We start from the raw sequence: 23,692 nt of genomic DNA on the forward strand, positions 1-23,692 counted from the left end.
AGTGTGTCTCTTGGTTCTATTGTACCTATGGGCCACATTCTGGCAGAACTAAAATTCATGGAAAGAAAATAAATCTAGGCCTGAATATTCAGCAACAATCCACTATAACACTTATAAAACACTTAAGTGGCTTTGTGGCCCATTGAATGAATGGAATATGGCTTTTGTTTTAATAAACTCTGAGGATAAGTAGAGATCCAGTGTTATTAATAAACCTTAGAGCCCATTTTAGAAGCCTGTACTAGAGAAAGTAATTCTCAAATGATAGAATTTGGTCTAGGAAGTGGGAGTGAGAGACGTATGGGGAGGACTTGTATAAGGAAACATATTTAGAGATGTTACTCTCATAAGTTTGATTATTGCTTTCAGCACAGAGATATAACACTTTGCTAAGTCAAGTTTATAATATCAGTCCAATTCCCCAACTAGTTCTTCTTGTCATACCTGTTCTTTCTTTAGATATATCATTTAAAAATTCCTGGCTCTAATTTCATTTTCATTCTCACCTCAATAAAGCAAAGTAGAATAATAGATTTTCAAGCTCACACCTTAAAGTCATCTATTCCAACATCTTAACTTTATAATTGAAGAAACAAATACTCTTAAATTCTTTAGGTAACTTTATGAATATAAATTTTAAATATATATTTATTTATTTTTATATATGTGTATTTAATATACTATATAATAAGGTATTATATTCAAAAGGCTTACATTTCTCCTAAAAATCATATAGAAGTAAATTTTTGCAGGTAAACATAATATAATATAATAATATTATATGTTAAATATATTTACTATTAAATAAATATGTATATAAATGAAATATGTTTTAATATTTAAATATAATTTCATCTGTATTTGTTGATGAATATTTACAATAAGGCATAGATCATGTGTGTGTGTGTGCAGGGAGAGATATAACAAACATGAAAATTTTATTTGAGAAAGTCAGCATAGTATTAGTTGTGAGTTGTAAATGAATAATAAAGAAAATGCATGTTTTGGGATTTCAGAGAAAGATGGCTCTATGCAGTGGTAGTCAAAAGAGGATCCTGGTTGTTCTTGAAAGACAGATTGAGAGGGGATAAAGTGGGATGAATTTTTTGCCCTAAGCAGGGACAAAGGCATATAAAAAATCAGAAATGCTTTGGGTGCTTTCAGGAGCAAGGAAAAGACAAATATGACATTTTCTATAATGTAGAGTACTCAGATCAAGGTGAGGATCTTGGCCGTAGGCAGCATCATTCAGAGAAGATCGAAAAGTAAAAAGTAATATGAGAAGGCATGGATAGAGGGAGTATGAAAAGTGATAGAATCAAAGACATTGAAATATGTTTAGGTTTCAGCCAAAAAGAAATGTTTAGTAGGCAGTTAGAGAAAAAAGATTTGAAACTGCTAAAATTTTTAGTGGAACTAAAAAAAAAACTAAAAACTAAAAAAAGAAGAGTCAGCAAAGAAAATTGAAAAGCAATTAGGAGGAAATCTGAGTTGATGTTTTACAGAGTGAAGTACAAAGACTTCAGGGAGAAATATGTCAACTCTATCAAGTGCTACACAGAAATAAGGGCTTCAAAAATGGTGGCCTTTAGGAATTAAGTTTCAGTATCATGGTAGGAATGAATGCCAAATTTCAAAGGATTAAGAAATAAGTAAATGATAGACAACAAGCATTTATTCAGCTTTTAATATACATATTAAATCTACTTACTATGCTAAACTCAAGGAATACAATTATAAGCAGAAAGAAAGAAAATACTTGCTTTATAGAAAATTATACTTCAATGGGGGGTGGTATATAAAAATAGGGAGGGCAGAGTAACCATAGAGGAACATAGTCAAAAACATCTAGCAACTCAGAAGTGGAGTCCAGAAAGGAATGAAAACATGTCTAGCCTGGACATTTAAAATGAAAGTACTGAGGAATTAACCAACCAGAGGAAAGGGGCATAGGCAAGAAGCATACTTCCAGGAAGAGATAGCCAAACCATGGTTTATTTCCAGTCTGAGATGGCTACTTTGGCATGATGGAGAAAGTCCAAAGAATCAGGAATGGTGTCTGGAAACTAATAAGGGATGGTAAAGAAGTGTAAGCTGCAAATTTAGACCATTCATCATCAATTTGACAGTTAAAAGAAAGAAAATAAAGATAGCAGATAGATTGCATGGTAAAGTAAAAGCTTTAGATATAGGAAATCTCTTTTATTTAAATCTTCATATAAAGACATTTTAGCTAATGGAATGCTAATATCTAGCTAACAACTATGGGTTCATATATTATATTATATCATATATATAATAGCATATATCATAAGGAATTATAAGGAAGAAATTGAATGTAAATGTATTCCTGTGAATACAAACAAATAGAAAATTTGTGTAGATTTTAATTCTATTTGCGTATTCTTTGTCAGACTCTCCCCCTTTTGAGCTGGACACAGTACAAGAGAGATAAGTTGCTCTGAAAACTTTAAGGTGCTACATAAATATAATAATAATAGTTATTATTATTAATTATGCTGAAGATGAGGGTGATAACTTACATAAAGATGCTACACCAAGAATTCACCAAACTTACATAATCACAGATTCTCTCATATCTAGGTATAATCTATCATCACCATCTTCAGCATAATTAATAATAATTACTATTATTTTATGTAGCACTTTAACAACTAATAAGTATAACTGTTTAGAAAAAAAAGTTTTTTGTATAACAGAATACATTATTTTAAACAGCATAAAAATAAATGACCAAGCTTAGATTCAGTGATACTTGTTGAATTAATTTTTTGAGAAGGAAGATTTAAAAATGTTTTGAATTTATTTTGCACTCAGCAGGACACAACACCTACAACTATGTAAAACAGAAGAATATAGTCAGTCAACAGGCATAGAATGGGGTGCTCATTTAAAAATCTTTAAAACTCAGCTTTAAATCCCAATTTGATATTTTCTAGCTTTGTGACCCTGGGCACAATCACTTAATCTCTTCCATACTTAGGCAAGTCCCTAAGTCTTACCTACTTTCTTCTAATTAGGATAATATTGCTTGAAGTAGTTTTTATTAACTATACTTTTCCTATCATTATTTATTGGGACATGGAATTATTCAATAATTATGGAAGAAATATAACTTTCCCAAATGTGTTCACTGGTCACTCAATAAGTATTTGTGTTTATTGTGTTAGATACTAAAAATATACAAAGATAAATGCTATGTATATGCCAGGCATTATATTAGCAAAAGTTGGAGAAATGGAAAACAGATCTGAAAGTTATTCTCCATTTTGTGCATCTCAGCATTCTAAAGCAACTATTAAGAGCACTGGCTCTTTTTTATAATTATTCAAAACTAAAAAGAAAAAGCATATAGTCCACCCACAAACATGCTAGTAGTTGTTGATATTTTTTTTCTGAAAGTGACGTACCAAATCTTTATGTTTTGGCTTTGTTTCACCTCTGGAACACCAAAGAAAACAAGGTCACCACAAAGTCACTGGAAATCTCACAACTTAAAATGCTTCTCTTTGGGATTGATGAATAGCTTCAATTTTCTCAGTTCCATGACAAAGGAATTGGAGCAGTTCTTTGGAGATCCATAAGAGGATGGAAGTAGCTAGATGAAAAATGACATTTCTGGAAGTGTTTGTGGCAAGGTTAGAACACTAAAAATGAAAAGCTTAAAGTTCTTCAGAATTCAAGCTAAACCCTAAGTCTTATGACTGGGAGAAGTGGACAACTAGGAAAATATTAGAAAGTGTTCATTAAAATTCATGTGATGCCTGAATTTATAATCCAATGCACTTGATAATAGTGAATATATATTACAAAAGGAAAGTGACCATATGCTTGAGGGGACCAGGAGGCTCAAGACCTGGCCATTAATCCAGTCTTTACTTAGAACTAGTAGAGTATCTAATAAATTTAGATCCTCTATCTGCTTTGGTTTATTAATATTTATATTATACACAGCTTATTAACAAACCTGAAGTTATAAGGACATTTCAAAATTCAAGATTTCTCAATAATAACTATAATGTTCATGTTTAAAGCACCAAGATGGAAGAGAGCACTGAGCTTGGAGTCAGGATAACCTGAGTTCAAATCTGTTCCCAGAAATTTTCTGTGTGATCTTTGGCAAGTTGCATAACTTCTGTTTGCCTCAGTTTTCCCTACTATAAAATGAAGATAATAACAGCATTTCACTTTCAGGATTGTTGCAAGGATCAGAATAGGTGCCATATTAATGTTTATTCTCTGCCCCCTTTCCCTTCATGCCATAGTCAGAAACATCCAAATTTGACCTATGTCCCTATAGGAGGTTTTAGCTGGTATGCAAATGTTCACACTGACAAAAACTAATTATTTAGACTGAAGAACATCAAGGCATCACACCTGAGTCAGAGACAGTTAACATTCTTCCTATTCTCTTCTGTGGATTTATGCTTTTGACATCTATTTGTGCAGTCTGCAAGACTTATAGTACTACTACAAACAGAAATCTTCTAAGTAAGAAAGAATTTGATATTACCAGGGAGTCCAGCAGTTATGGTGGTTCTTATTTCAACAGAGATCTATGACACTGTTTTAGACTTAAGACACCACGAATCACAGTTGAAAACTTGGGAAGAAATTCACACATGGTACAAAGAACTCAGTCTGACTTGAATGTGAAACTTCCTCCTTTTATTATGATATATAATCCACATGATTCGCAATTAGAACAAAGGCTGAAATCCGATTTTCTTCCTCTCCATCTTTCTCTACTCTGTGTCTCATTGATTTTGGTTCCCTCTGCTCTTGAATTAAATAATGTTCTATAATTCTGGTCTCAAAACTTTTCTTACTGTCAATTTGGGTGCTGTTGTATAAGCAGCATATCTTTCTTTCTGGTCCATTTATAGGATCAATGTGATACTGCTCTACTGACTTGTCTGTAAAGCTGCTATTCCTCCTGTCTTTGCCACTGTACTCAATGCTACTGTTGTTGCTTTTGTGGTGAATGCTATAAGTAGCCACTATACTGTTTGAAGAGTAGGCAGCAACTTTAAAGGGAATAGTGGAGGTTAATGTATCTCTGGAAAAGCTCAGTTTCTAGCTCTTATGTTAGCCCCACCTGTTCACAAAACTATATTTAGGTTTCCATGAGAAAGTCAGTTCATTCTAAAACTTTCCTTATCGCCCTGTTTCCTATGATACCCACCTCTCCAATTCCTGGCTTCCTTTAAGACTCAGGTAAAATCACATCTGATTTAAGAAGTTTTTCCTGTTACTATTGAATGTTTCCAACTTCTTTCGGTTGATTATTTCCAATTTATTTTGTATTTACTTGCTTATACATAGTTGTTTTTCTGTCTTCCATAATAGTGAGTGCAAATTCACTAGGAAGAAGGACTATCTTTTTCCTTTCTTTGTATCAGTAGTAGTAGTAGTAACAGTAGGTGGTTAATAAATGCTTGTTGACTGACTGGCTGAATAGAGATACTGTGACTTGTGACTGACTTCTAGCCACCTTTTCCTTGCCTTAGGGCACAGGTAATATGGACCACAACTTTCTTTATTTTCCCTTCTTTACCAAAGATGTCTAGAAAATCATTCCAAACTCTTTCCACTATTTTCTTTCTTTTTTAATTTCAGTGCCCCACTTAAACTAGATGAATTAAATTATGTCAAGCTTAAAGGAGTCTCAAGATTTAAGATAAATGGTAAGATAAGGAGGTTGCTATCAACCTGGTCCCAGAGGGAAAGATTTGAAATATAACATGAAGACATGTTATATAGAAAAGTTATTTTAACTCTAAAACTTATAATTCTAGGAAATTGATTATATTAATTAAATTAAGTACCAGAGCTATGAGATTAGAATGAATCAGTAGTAATTTCTCTTTGTAAGCAAAACTGAGAATACTCCAATATTTTTTTTAATTTGTTTCTTTTGTCATTTTTTTTCTTGATGGCATGATATAAAGGCAGTATATGATTGGGGATCAAATCTTGGCCCAGCTACTGATTACTTATGTATCTAGTTTTCTGAGCCACAATTTTCTTATTTAAAAATATTAGGATGGATTAGATGACCTCTCAGATTTCTTCCCACCCTGTGCGATCATCATTTTTTTAATCCCTTAGCATTTGTACCTATTCTAGTTCCATGGTAGAATGATTGACAAAGTCTTTTTTAGAGATTTCTACAATACTAACCAGCTCACCTATTCAAAATGTATTCTTTCTACATGCTAGTTACTAATACTGGTACAAGGAAAAGTCAGTGAGATTTCCCAGAAAATTGTCAGAAAGGGAGTGTTTAAATATTGGATTGCTTGTTTTACATAGCATGTCATAGAGGCCAGATGGTTAGACTTGTAGTCAGGAAGACCTTTCTTTCCCATCTTTTGATACTTACTATTTGTATGACCTTGGGCAAATCATCTAACGTTTATATGCTCCAGATGTGCCTTATAAGTTATGGACTGCCTATGATCTTCATTGGTGGAGGCTTTCATCATTGCTAACCAGTAGTTCTTTCAGTGTAAAAATACCTGTATGTTGTTCTTGAGACCAAAATTTGCCATTTTTTTAAGATTGTGATTGGTTTTTGTATTTATTTTGGTGCTTTATGTTATTCTCTTCATATTCATATATATGTAATCTTAAACTATTAGAATAATATATATATATATATTTAATCCTAAACTATTAAAATAAAAAAAAAATCTCAAAATGTTTTACCTCAGGCAAATTTTTGAAAGCAAATGTGGGGGGAAACAAACTTTTGTTTTTCTTTAATATATGAGATATTTGAATGTCTGATTTTAAAATATTTTTAATGAATAAGAGAATTCAGAGTTGTATGTTTTAGCCTCACCTCTATGATGTTTGAACTTTTTGTTTTTGACCAAGAAATTTAGGCTCAAATCTAGGCCACAGTTTCTTAAGCTGGAACTTAGAAATGTAGATCAAAAATGATGGCCTTAACTTCATCTCAGGTGGTGTTTGATCAAACAATCAGAGAATGGGAAGATAGGTCAAATACCACCCTTCCTTCTGTAGGCTATTATGGGGCTTCTCTCTAAACAACTATTTCTATTATTCCCCAACACTACCTTCTATCTACTATGGAAGCTGAAAATCTCTTCCCTTCTGTGTCCCGATATTTGCCCCTGAGGCAATAATGAGAAATAATTAGCATCTGTGCATATGCAATTGGGAAAAATCTCTTCTACTGTGTTCCCTTCAATAATGCTTAATTGCCTCTTGAATCACCTTTTTTATTTTTATTTATTTAGTCAATTTAGAATATTTTTCTTTGGTTACAAGCATCATGCTCTTTCCCTCCAATTCTCCCACCCCCTCCCATAGCCAACAGGCAATTATACTGGGTTTTACATGTTGTAATACAGAGGTTGGTTGGTGTTAAAAAGAAAACAGGATCGAGGAGAGACAGCTGATGATTTAAGGTTGACTCAGAGAGAGGAAAGAGGGTTTTGATTAATCTCCCCTTCAGCCTTCTCTCCTTTGCTATGGCTCCTCTCACAGATTGGCTGTTGTCTCCCTCCACTACTAGAACCTAAAAGATTTCTTCTCAGGAAGATGTCTTTCCCCCTTCAAGCTGTCTCACACACAAGAGTCAATTTGGGAAAAGATAACAATTTTAATATGAATTAAGTCAACTAGGGTAACAAAGAAAATGTCTGACAGGGAAAGAATGGGTGAGGAAAATGGGAAAGGTGTCCCTTCTTTAAATACTCTTTTTCCCTCCCTCCTTGAGTTTGGAGAACTCAGGCCTTGGCAGCCTGAGCCCCCTGAGAAAGAGTCAGGTTGACAGGCCCTGGTCTTTGGCCCCTTGGCCACAGTTCACACCCAGGGCACCAGGAGCTGTGTGGTAAAGTTTTGACTGAGGCTCAAATGCTTTCTTCAGAAGTTATTCAGTTGAGAATTGGGGATGGGGTGGGGTGGGTGAATTGTCTAGTCGCCAGGAGAGGAAAAAGATGGGTATATCCCAGAAGAAAGGCTTGGTTAGACCTCTCCTCCTAAGTTTCTCAAGGTTGAGAGAGATCTCAACTGAAATCCCAACCAGAATCTTCTGGTTTCTTCCAATATTCCTCCTAGGAACCTTCCACTCTAGAGGTGATCAGATCCATCAACTCTTAAGCCTGTCACTCTTCCCAGAGTGCAGACCCTCTGTCACAATGTGTCCTTGATTAAAGCTTATTTCCATATTATTGATGTTTGCACTAGGGTGATCATTTGTATTCTTTATTGCCAATCATTTCCCCATTGACTCATGTGATCAAGTAGTTGTTTCCTTCTGTTTTTCTACTCTCACAGTTTTTCCTATGAATTTGAATAGTGTTCTTTCTCATGAATGCCTCTGAAATGTTCTGGATCATTGCATAGCTATTAGTAAAGTCCATTAATTTCAATTGTACCACAGTGTATCAGTCTCTGTGTATAATGTTCTCCTGGTTCTACTCCTTTCACTCTGCATCAATTCCTGGAGGTCATTCCAGTTCACCTGGAATTCCTCCAGTTCATTATTCCTTTGGGCACAATAATATTCCATCACACCAAAAGATGCCACAATTTGCTCATTCCCCAAATGAAGGTCATCCCCTCATTTTCCATTTTTTTTTTTGCTACCACAAAGAGTGTAGCTATGAATATTCTTGTACAAGTCTTTTTCCTTATTATCTATTTGGGTATAAACCCAGCAGGGCAAAGGGCAGACAGTCTTTTACCACCCTTAGGGCATAGTTCCAAATTGCCTCCAGAATGGAGGGATCAATTCACAACTCCACCAGTAATGAATTAATGTCCCAATTTTGCTACATCCCCTCCAACATTCATTACTTTCCTTTGCTGTCATGTTAGCCAATCTGCTAGGTGTGAAGTGATACCTCAGAGTTGTTTTTATTTGCATTTCTCTGATTATAAGAGATTTAGAACACTTTTTCATGTGCTTATTAATAGTTTTGATTTCTTTGGTTGAGAACTGCTTGTTCATGTCCCTTGCCCATTTATCAATTAGAGAATGGCTTGATTTTTTGTACAATTGATTTAGCTCTTTATAAATTTGAGTAATTAGATTTTTGTCAGAGGTTTTGTAATGGAGATTATTTCCCAATTTATTGCTTCTCTTCTAATTTTGGATGCATTAGTTTTGTTTGTACAAAACCTTTTTAATTTGATGTAATCAAAATTATTTATTTTACATTTTGTAATTTTTTCTAATTCTTACTTGGTCTTAAAATTTTTCCTTTCTGAATGATCTGACATGAATACTATTCTATGTTCACCTAATTTACTTATAGTTCCCTTCTTTATATTCAAGTCATTCACCCAGTCTGAGTTTTCTTGGTGTAGGGTGTGAGATGTTGTTCCAAATCCAATCTCTCCCATACTTTTCTCCAGCAATTTTTGTCAAATAGTGGATTTTTGTCCCAAAAGCTGGGATCTTCGGGTTTATTATAGTCTGTCTAGCTGAGGTTACTTATCCCAAGTCTATTCCACTGATCCTCATTTTTGTCTCCTAGCTAGTACCATATGGTTTTGATGACCGCTACTTTCTAGTATTTGAGATCTGGTAGTGGTAAGCCACCTTCCTTCACCTTTTTCCCCATTATTTTCCTTGATATTGTGTCAAGGATGTTCATATACTCCTTTTCCTGGATTGCTGACTTAGTTCATCAACATTCCTAAAATGCCAGCTCAGCATCTTTGAACATCAATAAAAGAGAGGGAGCAGGGTCTGACCAGGACTTCTTGCTTGGAAAGGACATGGGAGGAGAGCAGGAAGGTGAAGGGAAAAGAGGAAGGGACTGACAGGCAAGACAACATGTGATGAGGTTACTGAGAGGAATGATGAGATTTAAACTTTCTAATAATAATAATAATATAATAATAAACCTTTCTAATAAACTTTAGAAATATATACCTGGATAGAATAATATTGAATTTAAATTATAAACAAATTTCTAAAATTAAACAAAACCAACATTAAATCAAATTAATTACATGTAGCATTAAGGAATAATTTTAGAACACAATAGTATTCATAGGGACATATCTTATAGGGAAGAGACCTTTACATGAATCATCTGTGGTAACTGCTGCTTGGCCTGTGTTCTGGAGTCCAATGGAGTGGGTTGTAATGAGGCAAGTAGGGGAAGGGGTTGGGGTGGTTGAATGGAGAAGGTAGGCCAACTCCTACTTCCACTTTGCTCAGCAAGGTGCTGTAGTAGTAATAGTCTCTCGGTAACCAAGGATGACTATTGTCTGTGTGTTTTTGTGCACAAAGACACTTGTGCATGAAGATTTAAGTGGAAAAGTTGATGCACAGAGACAGTCCCACTCTCTCTGCATTGGAAGCCTGGGTCCAGTGGCACAAAAAGTCTTTACATCTGGAGACTTCCTCAGCTGCACTGGATGGCCATGTTGTCTTTTGTGCTCCAACATGCCCTGAGCACTCCACAGTGCTTTGCTGCATTGCCATCTCAGCCGTTGAACCTTCTTATTGGTTTCTTCTGTCTGTTCAGCCGAAGCAGTCTTCACATGCTGGGTTAGCAAAGCCCTGGTTCACCAGGGGTCCACGACAACCCGATGGCTACCCTCACAAGGCTTAGCCGGCCTGTTGAAGCCTTTGCCCAGGGTGTGGCTGCTGCCACATGCTAGCAGCTACTGGGAGCCACAAGTGAGAGCTCGGTGTCAGGTGGGGGTCAGAGGCTGGAGAGCTTCCCTAAGAGGGCACGACAAGCCCTCCATACCAAAGATAATACTCCTCCCTGAGCACCCCAGGTGCTGTACTGAGTGCAAAGAGATGTCCCTACATATAACGGATGTGGAGTGTTAGTAAACATTAGACATCATACACCTTTCTCTCCACTAGATATCAAGAAATTCAAGGAAACACTGCCTGCCTTTGAAGCTGACCCTACATTGTTAATAAATAGAGTTGAGAACATTTTTTGTATGTATAGTCCCACAGGAGTTGATGTGGAAGATTTTCTCCAGGCCTTGCTAACAGAAAAGGAAAGGAATAATATCCTTTCTCTTGTTAATCAGGCCCAGGAGAGGGAACAAATCATTGGCCAACTAAAGATCCCAAATGGGACCCAAATTCAGAGCAAGATTACTTACAACTATTCTGGGTTAGAAATGCTTTGCTAAAAGCTATGAGAGCTTATTCTAATACTCCTGGTACATGGACTAAATTTGAAAATCTTAAGTAAGAAGACAATGAAAACCCCACCCAGTTTATGGATAGACTTATTGAGCTAGGAGGAAGGTATATAGAGCTTGATCTTGATAGAGAAAGGGACATTCGACAAATCAGAATACAATTTGTAAAAAAAAAATCATTTGTAAGGTAGTTAGGAATTATTTTATGACTTGCTGTCCTAACTGGCCTATTATGGACCTTGAAGAACTGAAAAGAGTGGCAGTTTATGCTTTTGAGGGACATAAGGAAAAGGAGAAGGAGAACACTGATTTAGTGGAAGCATTAAGGGAGGAAATAAAGGAATTGACTGCTAAGGGAATGCTAGTTTAGTGGAGACATTGAAGAAGGAAATAAAAGAATTGACTGAAGCAGTTGGAAAGGTAAAGCAAGGAGAAATCATAGCTCCCTTACAAGAATCCACAAAACAACCGCCAACATGTTATTTTTGTGGAAAGGATGGTCATGTAATTATGAATTGTAACAAGAGAAATCAGGAAAATAGGAATAGAAGTTTCAGAAATAATGATAATAATAGGAGGAATAGTTATTCAAATGAGGCAAATCAAGACTCACACCCAAACATCTGTACTCAGTGCAGAAACTCCCCTTAGTATGGGGGTCCCCAGAGGTTTGGGCAAACAGATTTAGATGACTGATGGTACTTGGAAGGGGAAGGGACCTCAAAGAGTCTTGAGGTGAATGTTAAGCCTTTTCAGACTTATTGATGTTAACTGTTTCAGTTTCTTCCCCTCCCCAGAATGAATAAGTCTCTGTAACACAATTCTAAATACAAGATGTAATTTTCTGTTAACCACTTCATAATCTATCAAAATTGAAATATTCTATTACTTTGACTTTTTTGAACCTTCTCTATGATTGTTCTGAAGAATATCTTTGTAAGGGCCCATAAAAAGCATCTTGTTCCTTTTTTGCCTCTGTTAATTGTCACATATATGATGATGGATGGACTTCATCACATTGGTTTCAATCTGTATGCATGTTTTGGAAAATTCCTTTATCTGATAACTTCAATTGCTTTTAATTGGTCTTCAAAAGTGATTTTCAGATATCTGAGAGCATCCCTACCTCTGACTGATAATTTGCCTGCCTTTGAGTTGTTTGCAACAAGAGGTAAGGGTCCATTTGTAGTTGAAGTAGATTGCATTGACATTGTTGTATTTTCCCAATCTACGTTTATTGGACATGCAACAGATGACATATATGCAGTAATTTTTGCTTTTTAGTCCTCGGCTCCACATGAAAATGGGTGGGATATACTGGAGGCAGCTCCTTTAGACTTTTACAGTCCCATACCAAGAGGGAAGGAGGTGCCCAAGTGGCTTAGTTACACAAAGATGTGTTATATTCTCATCCAGGAGGTGGGAATGATTTTTCCTGTGAAGCCTAGGAACTTTGAGATGGATTTACTATATTTGTATCTTTCCTTCAACTGTACAGAGATTTTACTGGGTTTCTCTCCTAGCAAATTTTGGAAATATGATAATAATAGACTTTGTTAAAAATATCTCACCCAAAGTTGAAAGATTGGCTAAATTTGGAGAACTTGTGACTAGTATTTACATATTCATAGGTTTTTTGGATGTCACACAGGAAGTCATGTGAATCCTAATGATAGTGGATTTGTTTGCTATTGTCATTAATGGACTCTTTTCATTTTGGGGATATTGGTAATTTTTAGAGTCTGTATTAGTTGTGTTACTAATGTTTTTAAATGGTTTTTACCTGGTGAAAAAAATATGTACACTCACACTGTGGATCCTGGCCAAGTTAAGAGGGATATAAATCTCATTTTTGAATGAGCACCTTTTGTGTTCTGCCTCTGCTTGGCTAACACATTGTCATATGGAATATGAACTGTGATATTATGATTTTTTAAATTATTTTTTCTCTTTATGTTTGAAATATGATATTTGATTTTTTCTTTCTTTTTTCCTATCCTTGGTGATACTTGAGGTAAATGAAATCAGTATTAATGTGTTTTTTTCCTTGAAGGACATAGTTTACTGTACATGTTTACAGTATCTATTAGCCCTAGTAACCATGCATACAGAAAAGCTTTAGACTATAGAAACCTTCCATTTAAAGATCAATGTTATTGGACTTTTTAAAATCCATTATGTCTAATTCCAAGAGAAGGGAACAAAATAGCCAATATACAGTGCCAAGTAGCATGAGGTCAAAACAGACCAAACCAGGGTGGGTTGTTGAACTTCTATGCCAATAAAAAAGGACTTGACCCTCATGTGAGGATCGAGGTTGCAGCACTCGACATATGATAAGATGTAGAACTCCCTTGTACCACAATGCATGTAAAATATTCTGAATCAAATACCTCAGTTTGACTATCATCCTATCTCCCCTTATCTTTGAAAGTCAAGGTACAGGACTTCCGGGTAATCATGGATGCAAATCTAGATGCCACACGCTTCCTCTCCCCAGCACCGAACAAAATAGACTACATCAAGGAGCATAAAAATCAACTTTGGAGGAACAGAAGGACTCCCCAGTACTCCCCAGCACACCACAGAGGTGAAGGTACATGGGGTTTGAACATTTCCACACTATAATAAGAAGGAGGAAAAGCTTGCACAAAAACGTGAACTGAGCAGCCCTTCCCCCCCCCCCCACAACCCCCACCAAACCAGAGTGAGCTAGCATAGAGCTCACTGGGACAGCAAGTGAGTGGGGAAGTCTCTGTCTGGGGGGGGGCACTCCATGGTCCTTGGGATCTGGGGACTGCCAGGAAAAAATGTCTCAGGGCGGTTTCATGGGAGAATCCTGCGCTGAGCACAGGGGGCCCAGGTTGCGCTGAGCATCTGGGCAGAGCAAAACACCAGGGGCTGACCACTCGCTGATTATCTGGGTGGACCTGAACACTTGGGCAGTTTGGCTGTGATCAGGAGCCCAGCTCTCTAAGAACCCTTGGAGGCTGGGAAGAACGAGTCTGAGGCAACCTAAATTCACAGAAAACCCACCCATATCACCCATACCCCAGACCAAAAAGAAAAAGGGAATAAAACCACCAAAGGGATGGCTCACATGGCCCAAAATCAAGCCTCCAGGAAGAAAGGGAAAAAGGTGACTATTGAAAACGTTTATGGTGGAAGTACCCAAGGAAAAGAAGAGGATGAGGATGAAATCCAAAAAAAATCAGAACATACCTCCCAAAAAGGAAACTATCAACAAGCTCTGGAAGATCTCAAACTGGAGCTTATCCAAAAGATGGAAACCTGGAAAGAAAAATAGGAGAAAGAGATCAGCAGTCTAACATATAAGACTGCTCAATTGGAAAAAGAGCTCGAAGCATCCAATAGAAGGGCACACAAAGTTGAAAAGCAAAACCAGTCCCCAACAACCAGAATTAAGCAACTCAAAGAAAGTGAAATCATAAAATAGCAAGAATCAATAAAGCAAACCCCAAAAATTAATGAATTAGAAGAAAACATAAAATATCTCACTGAAAAGGTCACAGACTTGGAAAACAGAGGAAGAAGAGACATCCTCCGAATTATCGGTCTCCCAGAAAAACCAGAGAAAAACAATAAACTCAATATTATTCTATATGAGATTATAAAAGAAAATTGGCCCCACGTTCTGGAGCAAGGGGGCAAAATAGAAATAGAAAGGGTTCATAGAACACCCTCTATACTAAATCCCCAAAAGACAACCCCTAGGAATGTAATTGCCCAATTCAAGAGCTTCCAAGAAAAGGAGAAAATCCTACAAGAAGCCAAGAAGAGGAGCTTCAGATATAAGGGGGTTCCCATAAGGATCACACACAACTTAGCGATGAACACACTAAGAGACCACAAAGCATGGAACACGATATTTAGAAAGGCAAGAGAGCTGAATCTCCAACCAAGAATCAATTACCCAGCAAAACTGACTATATATGTCCAGGGGAAAGTATGGGTATTCAACAAAATAGAAGATTTCCAAGCATTTGCAAAGAAAAGACCAGAAATTTGTGGAAAATTTGATATCCAAGCACAGAATCAAGAGCAACATGAAAAGGTAAATATGAAAGAAAGGGAAAAGGAGATAAATCTTATCTTTTTCTTTAAATCAAACTCTCTTCTATAAGGACTATAAGGACTACATTTACATAAAATTATATACATTAATATGTGGGGAAAATGTGATGTGTAACTCTAAAAAATTATATGCATCATAAGAGTAGTTAGAAGAAACATGCATAGGGAAAGATTGGGGCATTAAGAAGATTTGGGGAAAGTGGGGGCAAAGAAAGGAAAAGGGAGGGGGGAATCATCAATAATACTAAGATTTACTTCAAGAAATATGGGGGTACTTAATAGAATAATCTTTCCCATATAAATATATACATGGGAAGGGGAGGGGAAGAACTCTCCTATGAGAAGGAGAGGAAGAGAGCGTGAGGTGGAATTACTTAAACCTTACTCTCAGTGAAATCAAATCTGAGAGGGAAAACCATCTAGATCCAGTGAGATCCTGAATTCTATCTTATCCATTAGGGCAAGAATGAAAGGAAAATTAAGGAGGTGGAGGGGGGGAGGGAGTATAAAAAGGAAGGGAAGGAGAGGGCGGAGGGGAAGGGAGCATAAAAAGGGAGGGACTAGAAAAGGAAGCATCTCAAGGGAGGGGACGAGGGGGACTGATCTAAAGTAAATCACTGGTTCAAAAGAAGATAGCTAAAGAAGAAAGATCAGAACTAGGGGAAGATATCAAAATGCCAGCAAATCCACAAATGATAATCATAACTTTGAAAGTGAATGGGATGAACTCACCCATAAAAAGTAGACAAATAGCAAATTGGATTAGAACCCCAAAACCTACCATTTGTTGTCTTCATGAAACACATATGAGGTGGGTTGACACTCACAAGGTTAGAATTAAACGTTGGAGTAAGACCTTTTTGGCCTCAACTGATAGAAAGAAGGCAGGAGTTGCAATCATGATATCAGACTAAGCCAAAGCAAAAAAAGACCAGATCAAAAGGGATAGGGAAGGTAAATATATTCTGTTAAAAGGGAGTATAGACAATGAGGAAATATCACTAATCAACATGTATGCACGAAATGGTATAGCATCCAAATTTCTAATAGAGAAACTAGGAGAATTGAAGGAGGAAATACACAGTAAAACCATCTTAGTGGGAGACATGAACAAACCACTATCAAATTTAGATTAATCAAAACAAAAAAATACACAAGAAAGAGGTAAAAGAGGTGATTGAAATCTTAGAAAAATTAGAGTTAATAGACATATGGAGAAAAATAAATAGGGACAAAGTGGAATACACCTCCTTTTCAGCACCAAATGGCACATTCACAAAAATAGATCATACACTAGGTCACAGAAACATGGCACTCAAATGCAGAAAAGCAGAAGTAATAAATGCAGCCTTTTCAGATCACAAGGCAATAAAAATATTGATTGGTAAGGGTACATGGAGAGCCAAATCAAATATTAATTGGAAATTAAATAATATGATACTCCAAAATTGGTTAGTTAGAGAAGAAATCATAGAAACAATTTTTAATTTCATTGAGGAAAATGACAACGGCGAAACATCCTTTCAAACCTTATGGGATGCAGCCAAGGCAGTACTTAGAGGTAAATTCATATCCCTGAATGCATATATTAACAAATTAGGGAGGACAGAGATCAAGGAATTGGAAATTCAAATCAAAAAACTTGAGAAGGAACAAATTAAAAACCCCCAGAAGAAAACCAAACTAGAGATATTAAAAATTAAGGGAGAAATTAATAAAATAGAAAGTGACAGAACTATTGAGCTAATAAACAAGACTAGAAGCTGGTACTTCGAAAAAACAGACAAAATAGACAAAGTACTGGTCAATCTAATTAAAAAAAGGAAAGAAGAAAGGCAAATTAACAGCATCAAGGATGAAAAGGGGGATCTCACATCCAATGAAGAGGAAATTAAGGCAATCATTAAAAACTACTTTGCCTAACTATATGGCAATAAATATACCAACCTAGGTGATATGGATGAATATTTACAAAAATATAAATTGCCTAGGCTAACAGAAGAAGAAATAGATCTCTTAAATAATCCCGTATCAGAAAATGAAATCCAACAGGCCATTAAATAACTTCCTAAGAAAAAATCCCCAGGGCCTGATGGATTCAACAGTGAATTCTATCAAACATTCAAAGAACAGCTAACTCCAATACTATACAAACTATTTGACATAATAAGCAAAGAGGGAGTTCTACCAAACTCCTTTTATGACACAAACATGGTACTGATTCCAAAGCCAGGCAGGCCAAAAACAGAGAAAGAAAATTATAGACCAATCTCCCTAATGAATATAAATGCAAAAATCTTAAATAGTATACTAGCAAAAAGACTCCAGCAAGTAATCAGAAGGGTCATCCACCATGATCAAGTAGGATTTATACCAGGGATGCCCGGCTGGTTCAATATTAGGAAAACTATCCACATAATTGACCACATCAACAAGCAAACCAACAAGAACCACATGATTATCTCAATAGATGCAGAAAAAGCCTTTGATAAAATACAATACCCATTCCTACTAAAAACACTAGAAAGCATAGGAATACAAGGGTCATTCCTAAAAATATTAAACAGTATATATCTAAAACCATCAACTAATATCATCTGCAATGGGGATAAACTAAATCCATTCCCATTAAGATCAGGAGTGAAATAAGGATGCCCATTATCACCTCTACTATTTGATATTGTATTAGAAACACTAGCAGTAGCAATTAGAGAAGAAAAAGAAATTGAAGGCACTAAAATAGGCAAGGAGGAGACCAAATTATCGCTCTTTGCAGATGACATGATGGTCTACTTAAAGAATCCTAGAGATTCAAACAAAAAGCTAATCGAAATAATCAACAACTTTAGCAAAGTTGCAGAATACAAAATAAACCCACATAACTCAGCAGCCTTTGTATATAATTCCAACACAGCTCAGCAGCAAGAATTAGAAAGAGAAATTCCATTTAAAGTCACCCGAGACAATATAAAATACTTAGGAATCTATCTGCTGAGACAAACACAAAAACTATATGAACTCAACTATAAAACACTTTCGACACAACAAAAACTAGACTTGAACAATTGGAAGAACATTAACTGTTCATGGGTAGGATGAGCCAATATAATAAAAATGACCATCCTACCTAAAACTCTTCTATCTATTTAGTGACTTACCCATGGAACTTCAAAAAAAAATTTTTAATGATTTAGAAAAAACCATAATAAAGTTCATTTGGAAGAACAAAAGATCAAGGATATCCAGGGAAATAATGAAAAAAAAATGCAAAGGAAGGGGGCCTTGCAGTCCCAGATCTCAGCCTATATTATAAAGCAGTGGTCATCAAAACAATTTGGTACTGGCTAAGAGACAGAAGGGAGGATCAGTGGAATAGACTGGGGGCAAGCGACCTCAGCAAGACAGTATATGACAAACCCAAAGATCCCAGCTTTTGGGACAAAATTCCACTATTTCATAAAAAACCAGCTGGGAAAATTGGAAGACAGTGTGGGAAAGATTAGGTTTAGATCAGCTCCTCACACCCTACACCAAGATAAATTCAAAATGGAGGAATGACTTAAACATAAAGAAGGAAACTATAAGAAAACTAGGCAAACACAGAGTAGCATACATGTCAGACCTTTGGGAAGGGAAAGACTTCAAAACCAAGCAAGAATTAGAAAGAGTTACAAAATGCAAAATAAATAATCTGGAATACATCAAATTAAAAAGTTTTTGTACAAACAAAACCAATATAACCAAAATCAGAAGGGTAGGAACAAATTGGGTAACAATCCTCATAAAAACCTCTGACAAAGGTTTAATTACTCAAATTTACAAAGAACTAAATCCATTGTACAAAAAATCAAGCCATTCTCCAACTGATAAATGGGCAAGGGACATGAACAGGCAGTTCTCAGCCAATGAAATCAAAACTATTAATAAGCACATGAAAAAGTGCTCTACATCACTTATAATCAGAGAGATGCAAATCAAAACAACTCTGAGGTATCACCTCACACCTAGCAGATTGGCTAACATGACAGCTATGGAAAGTATTAAATGATGGAGGGGATGTGGCAAAGTGGGGACACTAATTCATTGCTGGTGGAGTTGTGAATTGATCCAGCCATTGTGGAGGGCAATTTGGAACTATGCCCAAAGGGTGATAAAAGACTGTCTGCCCTTTGATCCAACTATAGCACTGCTTTGTTTGTACCCCAAAGAGATAATAAGGAAAAAGACTTGATCAAGAATATTCATAGCTGCACTCTTTGTGGTGGCCAAAAATTGGAAAACGAGGGGATGCCCATCAATTGGGGAATGGCTGAAAAAAATTGTCATATATGTTTGTGATGGAATACTATTGTGCTAAAAGGAATAATAAAGTAGAGGAATTCCATGGAGACTGGAACAACCTCCAGGAAGTGATACAGAGCAAAAGGAGCAGAACCAGGAAAACATTTTACACAGAGACTGATACATTGTGGTACAATCGAAGGTGATGGACTTCTCCATTAATGGCAATGCAATGTCCCTGAACAATCTGCAGGGATCTAAAAAATACTATCCACAAGCAGAAGATAAACTGTGGGATTAAAAACACCAATGAAAAGCAACTGCTTGACTACAGGGGTTGAGGGGACATGACTGAGGTGAGACTCTAAATGAACACTCTAAAGAAAATACCAACAACAGGGAAATGGGTTCGAGTCAAGAACACATGTGATAACCAGTGGAATCGTGCATCGGCTATGGGAGAGGGAAAGGTGGCGGGAGTTGGCGTGGGGAGGAAAAGAAAATGATCTTTGTTTCCAGTGAATAATGTTTGGAAATGACTAAATAAAATAATGTTTAAAATTTTAAAAAAATTTTTAAAAAAAGAAAGTGAAAGTGCAATCATATCAAGGATCGATTTTTCTCATTTGCTGCTGAAACTTAGTCCTTTCTCTCTTATAGTTTGGCAATTTTCTGTAGTCGTGACTGAAAATGGGTATGTATTGCTGCTATTTTCCTATAGGCTTGTGGGACATAAATCATAATTGGTCCTTCCTGTGACTGAAGAACCTGTTAAATGTTCATTTTTTACTTGGGATTTTATACACATGAGATATTTATTTTATTTTTTGTCATTTCTGTATGTCATTATTTTTATACAGAATTTCTTTTTTTTTTACTTTTTATTTTGGATTTTTTGGGTAGATTTTTTTTGACAATTGTTTCATATACCTTATAACTCAATCCTGTATTTTGGTGTGATTCTGGTGTTGGTCAATACCCTCCTCAGGGGGGATTGTGTAATTATCCAAAAATCCAAAATTTTAAAATTTTTGGAGAAATTTTAGGAAAAGAAACTCACCAACATCCCAAATCAAGAAAGCTGATCATTTTGGAGAAGGTGCTGTAAAGTTGCCTAAAGGAGCCACGCATTTCATCAAAAGATCCAGAATGAACTTTGAAATATAATGAACTGAACTGAAGTGGATTGAACATACTTATTCTGAATGTAAACTCTTATGCCAAAGGGGACTGCTCCCTAATTGGCATTTTGTCAATGTGTCTATCAATCAGTTTTTGTATTTTTCCTCTCATATTTCCCTCACATCTCTAACTATTGTAGTTTCCTCTTAGAAAAATGCAATATCGTATGTACTTTTAGCAAGAAGGTATTTAGAGTTATATGGTATTTATATTTAAATGATCCTTTGGGGATACAGGTCTCTCAAAGGATCATAGGGAGATTTGTGTCAAGGAAGTTCATTCCCTCCCTCTCCTTCAACATTCCTTATATAACACAGTTAAGCCAGTTTTTGTGTCCATGTACGTGTTGTACGTCAAAAAAAGTGAAGCCTTTTGGCTTTTGGAACAAAGGTGGGAATAGAACAGGCAGGTAAAGGGGGAAAGAGGAAGAGACTGGCAAGCTAGGCAACTTGTGGTCAGGTTACTTAGAGGAATGATAAGATTTAAAACTATAATTGTCTACCCTTTCTAAAAAACTTTATTATATATATATATATGTGGGTAGAACTATTAATTCAATTATTACTTATGTCATCAGTTTTCTTTTATTCCAAGATATCATTTTGGTTTAGGTGGATAATGACATTTGATATCTATTTTTAATGTGAAAAGTGGGGAGGTGTAGTGATAATTTTCCAACTTGCTTTTGAACTATGCCTGAGTAGCACTTTTAAATGGGGGGTTTGGTGTTGGTGAGGATTTTAAACTCAGAAATTAATAATTTGTTATAGAGTTAAAGTAGAATAACTTTGTGATATTGGAATAGAAAGTGAGAAGTAATATCTTTCTTCAGGTATTGTGACTAGCTGGTGGTTTTTTTTTTTTTCTAGGTGCCACACTGAAGTACATTCAAAACAGAAATTTATACATAATTAGTTTAGAAACAATAGATGCTCTCTTGTTTCGGGGGAGAATATAATCGATATAACATTTGACAAAAGAATGGAAGACATTGAGGATTTACCTTAGTGCCAGTTTGGTGCTTCTGAACATTTTGTGCTACAAAACTCACTGTTAAGCATCAATTGCTCCTAAATTTTTTATCAAAAACATACAAAAAATAATAAAAGTAATCAGAAGGAAATAGAAAGCAATAAATCTTTACTTTAGTGATTGATTATATTGTATCTCTTACAGAAGCTTTGATGACTTAGTCCTAGTTTTTCCAACTTAGTCCTAGACTTCCCTTTTTTAATTTGATTTTGGGGGTCTATATTTTCCAGGAAGCTAACATGATACCTTGTACCTAGTATGTGTTTAATAGTGCTTATTTTTAAAAATCCAACTCTCTCCTAAACTTGAAAGTTCTCTCAAAGTAAAAATAACTTCTAGAAGAAAAATAAATAAATTTGAAATACTAAACAATTTATTGGACTGTCATGTACCAACATCTAAGTAATTAAGTTATTTGTGAAATTCTAACAAGAGAAAATATGGGATCACATTTCCTATGGTTCAAATGAGTAATTCAATAAAAAGGAGATAAAAGAGTTTCTTTCAACAGTGCTTGGAACTGTTGGTGTTTAATATATGCTTGTTATCTGTTTATATATAAAAAAATAAGTCAGAATTCTGAAGCAATTCACAGAAAATCCCATGGCAAAAAATATTGGGTACTAATAGCTCTTCAAAAATCATAAACAAAGCAGGTGCATAAATAAAGTCAGTTATTTCTTAAAATTATTTCCCCAAAGAGTAAAAGTTCCAAACACAACTTTTCAGAAATAATCAGTTTGAAATCCTGATATCAGGAGATTAATCCTAGCTTTGTTTCAAGTTCACTTAAGTCTGACAGTACTCTACATTCCCAATAACAGATAATGGCCAGAACCTTCATGGTTATTTATCAGTCTATTAAGGTGAGTTATATAGGCAAAAGTCTCTTTCTTTCACTACAACTATAAGCAGCTCAGTGGACCTAAACTTTAATGGACTATGAAAACAAAAACAAATACAAATGGTTGGCTCTGATTAGAAAATAACAAAAAGTCAACTCAGGGCGCATGAAATAGAATTCATGCCAATATAACACACATTTCAAGTTTGGAAATGTAAAGTAGTTTGATTTATAGGATTCAACTTACTACTTCAGATAAAAAAAGTAAGGTCAGTTACTTTTCAAAATTCTGTTAAGTGACCAATAAAACTATCTGAAACAAAAATTCCACTCCTTTTTTGAGTTAGTTGTTAGAAATATACAATTTCCTCTTTCCTCCAGCTTCCTCATACCATAATCTTAAATTGTCCCAAATTTGGGAGTGAGTGCTTTATAGGATGAAGTCCTAAGTAGGGGAAAGATATTTCTCAAATAACCTTAGAAATTGATATATACAATAACAGCAACATAAGTAGGAAGAACCAAAAAAATTCTAATTGAATATTAGTCAAGTATACTGACCAAGTATGGGCTAAGGAAATGCATATTTCTTCCTTATCTTCAAAGTGACTGCTGATGGATGGACAATACTGCATTAAATCTATGGATTTTCATTTTGAAACCTAAAAAGCAAATTAATCCATAACACAAGATGAATTTTTGTGTTCAAAATTATAAAATAACCAGAACACTCTGTATCTAGACAAATCATGATCTACAGTTTGAATTTTTTAATTTTTCAATTTTATTCTGATAGTTGCTAGGGTAAGGCTATAATTTATTTATAGGTTGAGAAAATCATCAACTGATTATACTTTAGAATTAATAAGACCTGAGAACACATGACACATCAACAAGAAGAGTTAGTGATATGAGGAAACTGCGTCAAGGAAAGTAATCATTCAATTCATTTGAATCATTAGGGATAATCTTATAATGAAATTGTATAATTATATTGAACTTTCTGCTTACCTAGTTCTTAGTGGCATTCTAATCTTCAAGATTAAGTAGAACATTTAAAATTATATGAAATTACCA

Source organism: Monodelphis domestica, chromosome 8, assembly GCF_027887165.1.
Source record: "Monodelphis domestica isolate mMonDom1 chromosome 8, mMonDom1.pri, whole genome shotgun sequence".
In the NCBI taxonomy this organism is placed as follows: Eukaryota; Metazoa; Chordata; class Mammalia; order Didelphimorphia; family Didelphidae; genus Monodelphis; species Monodelphis domestica.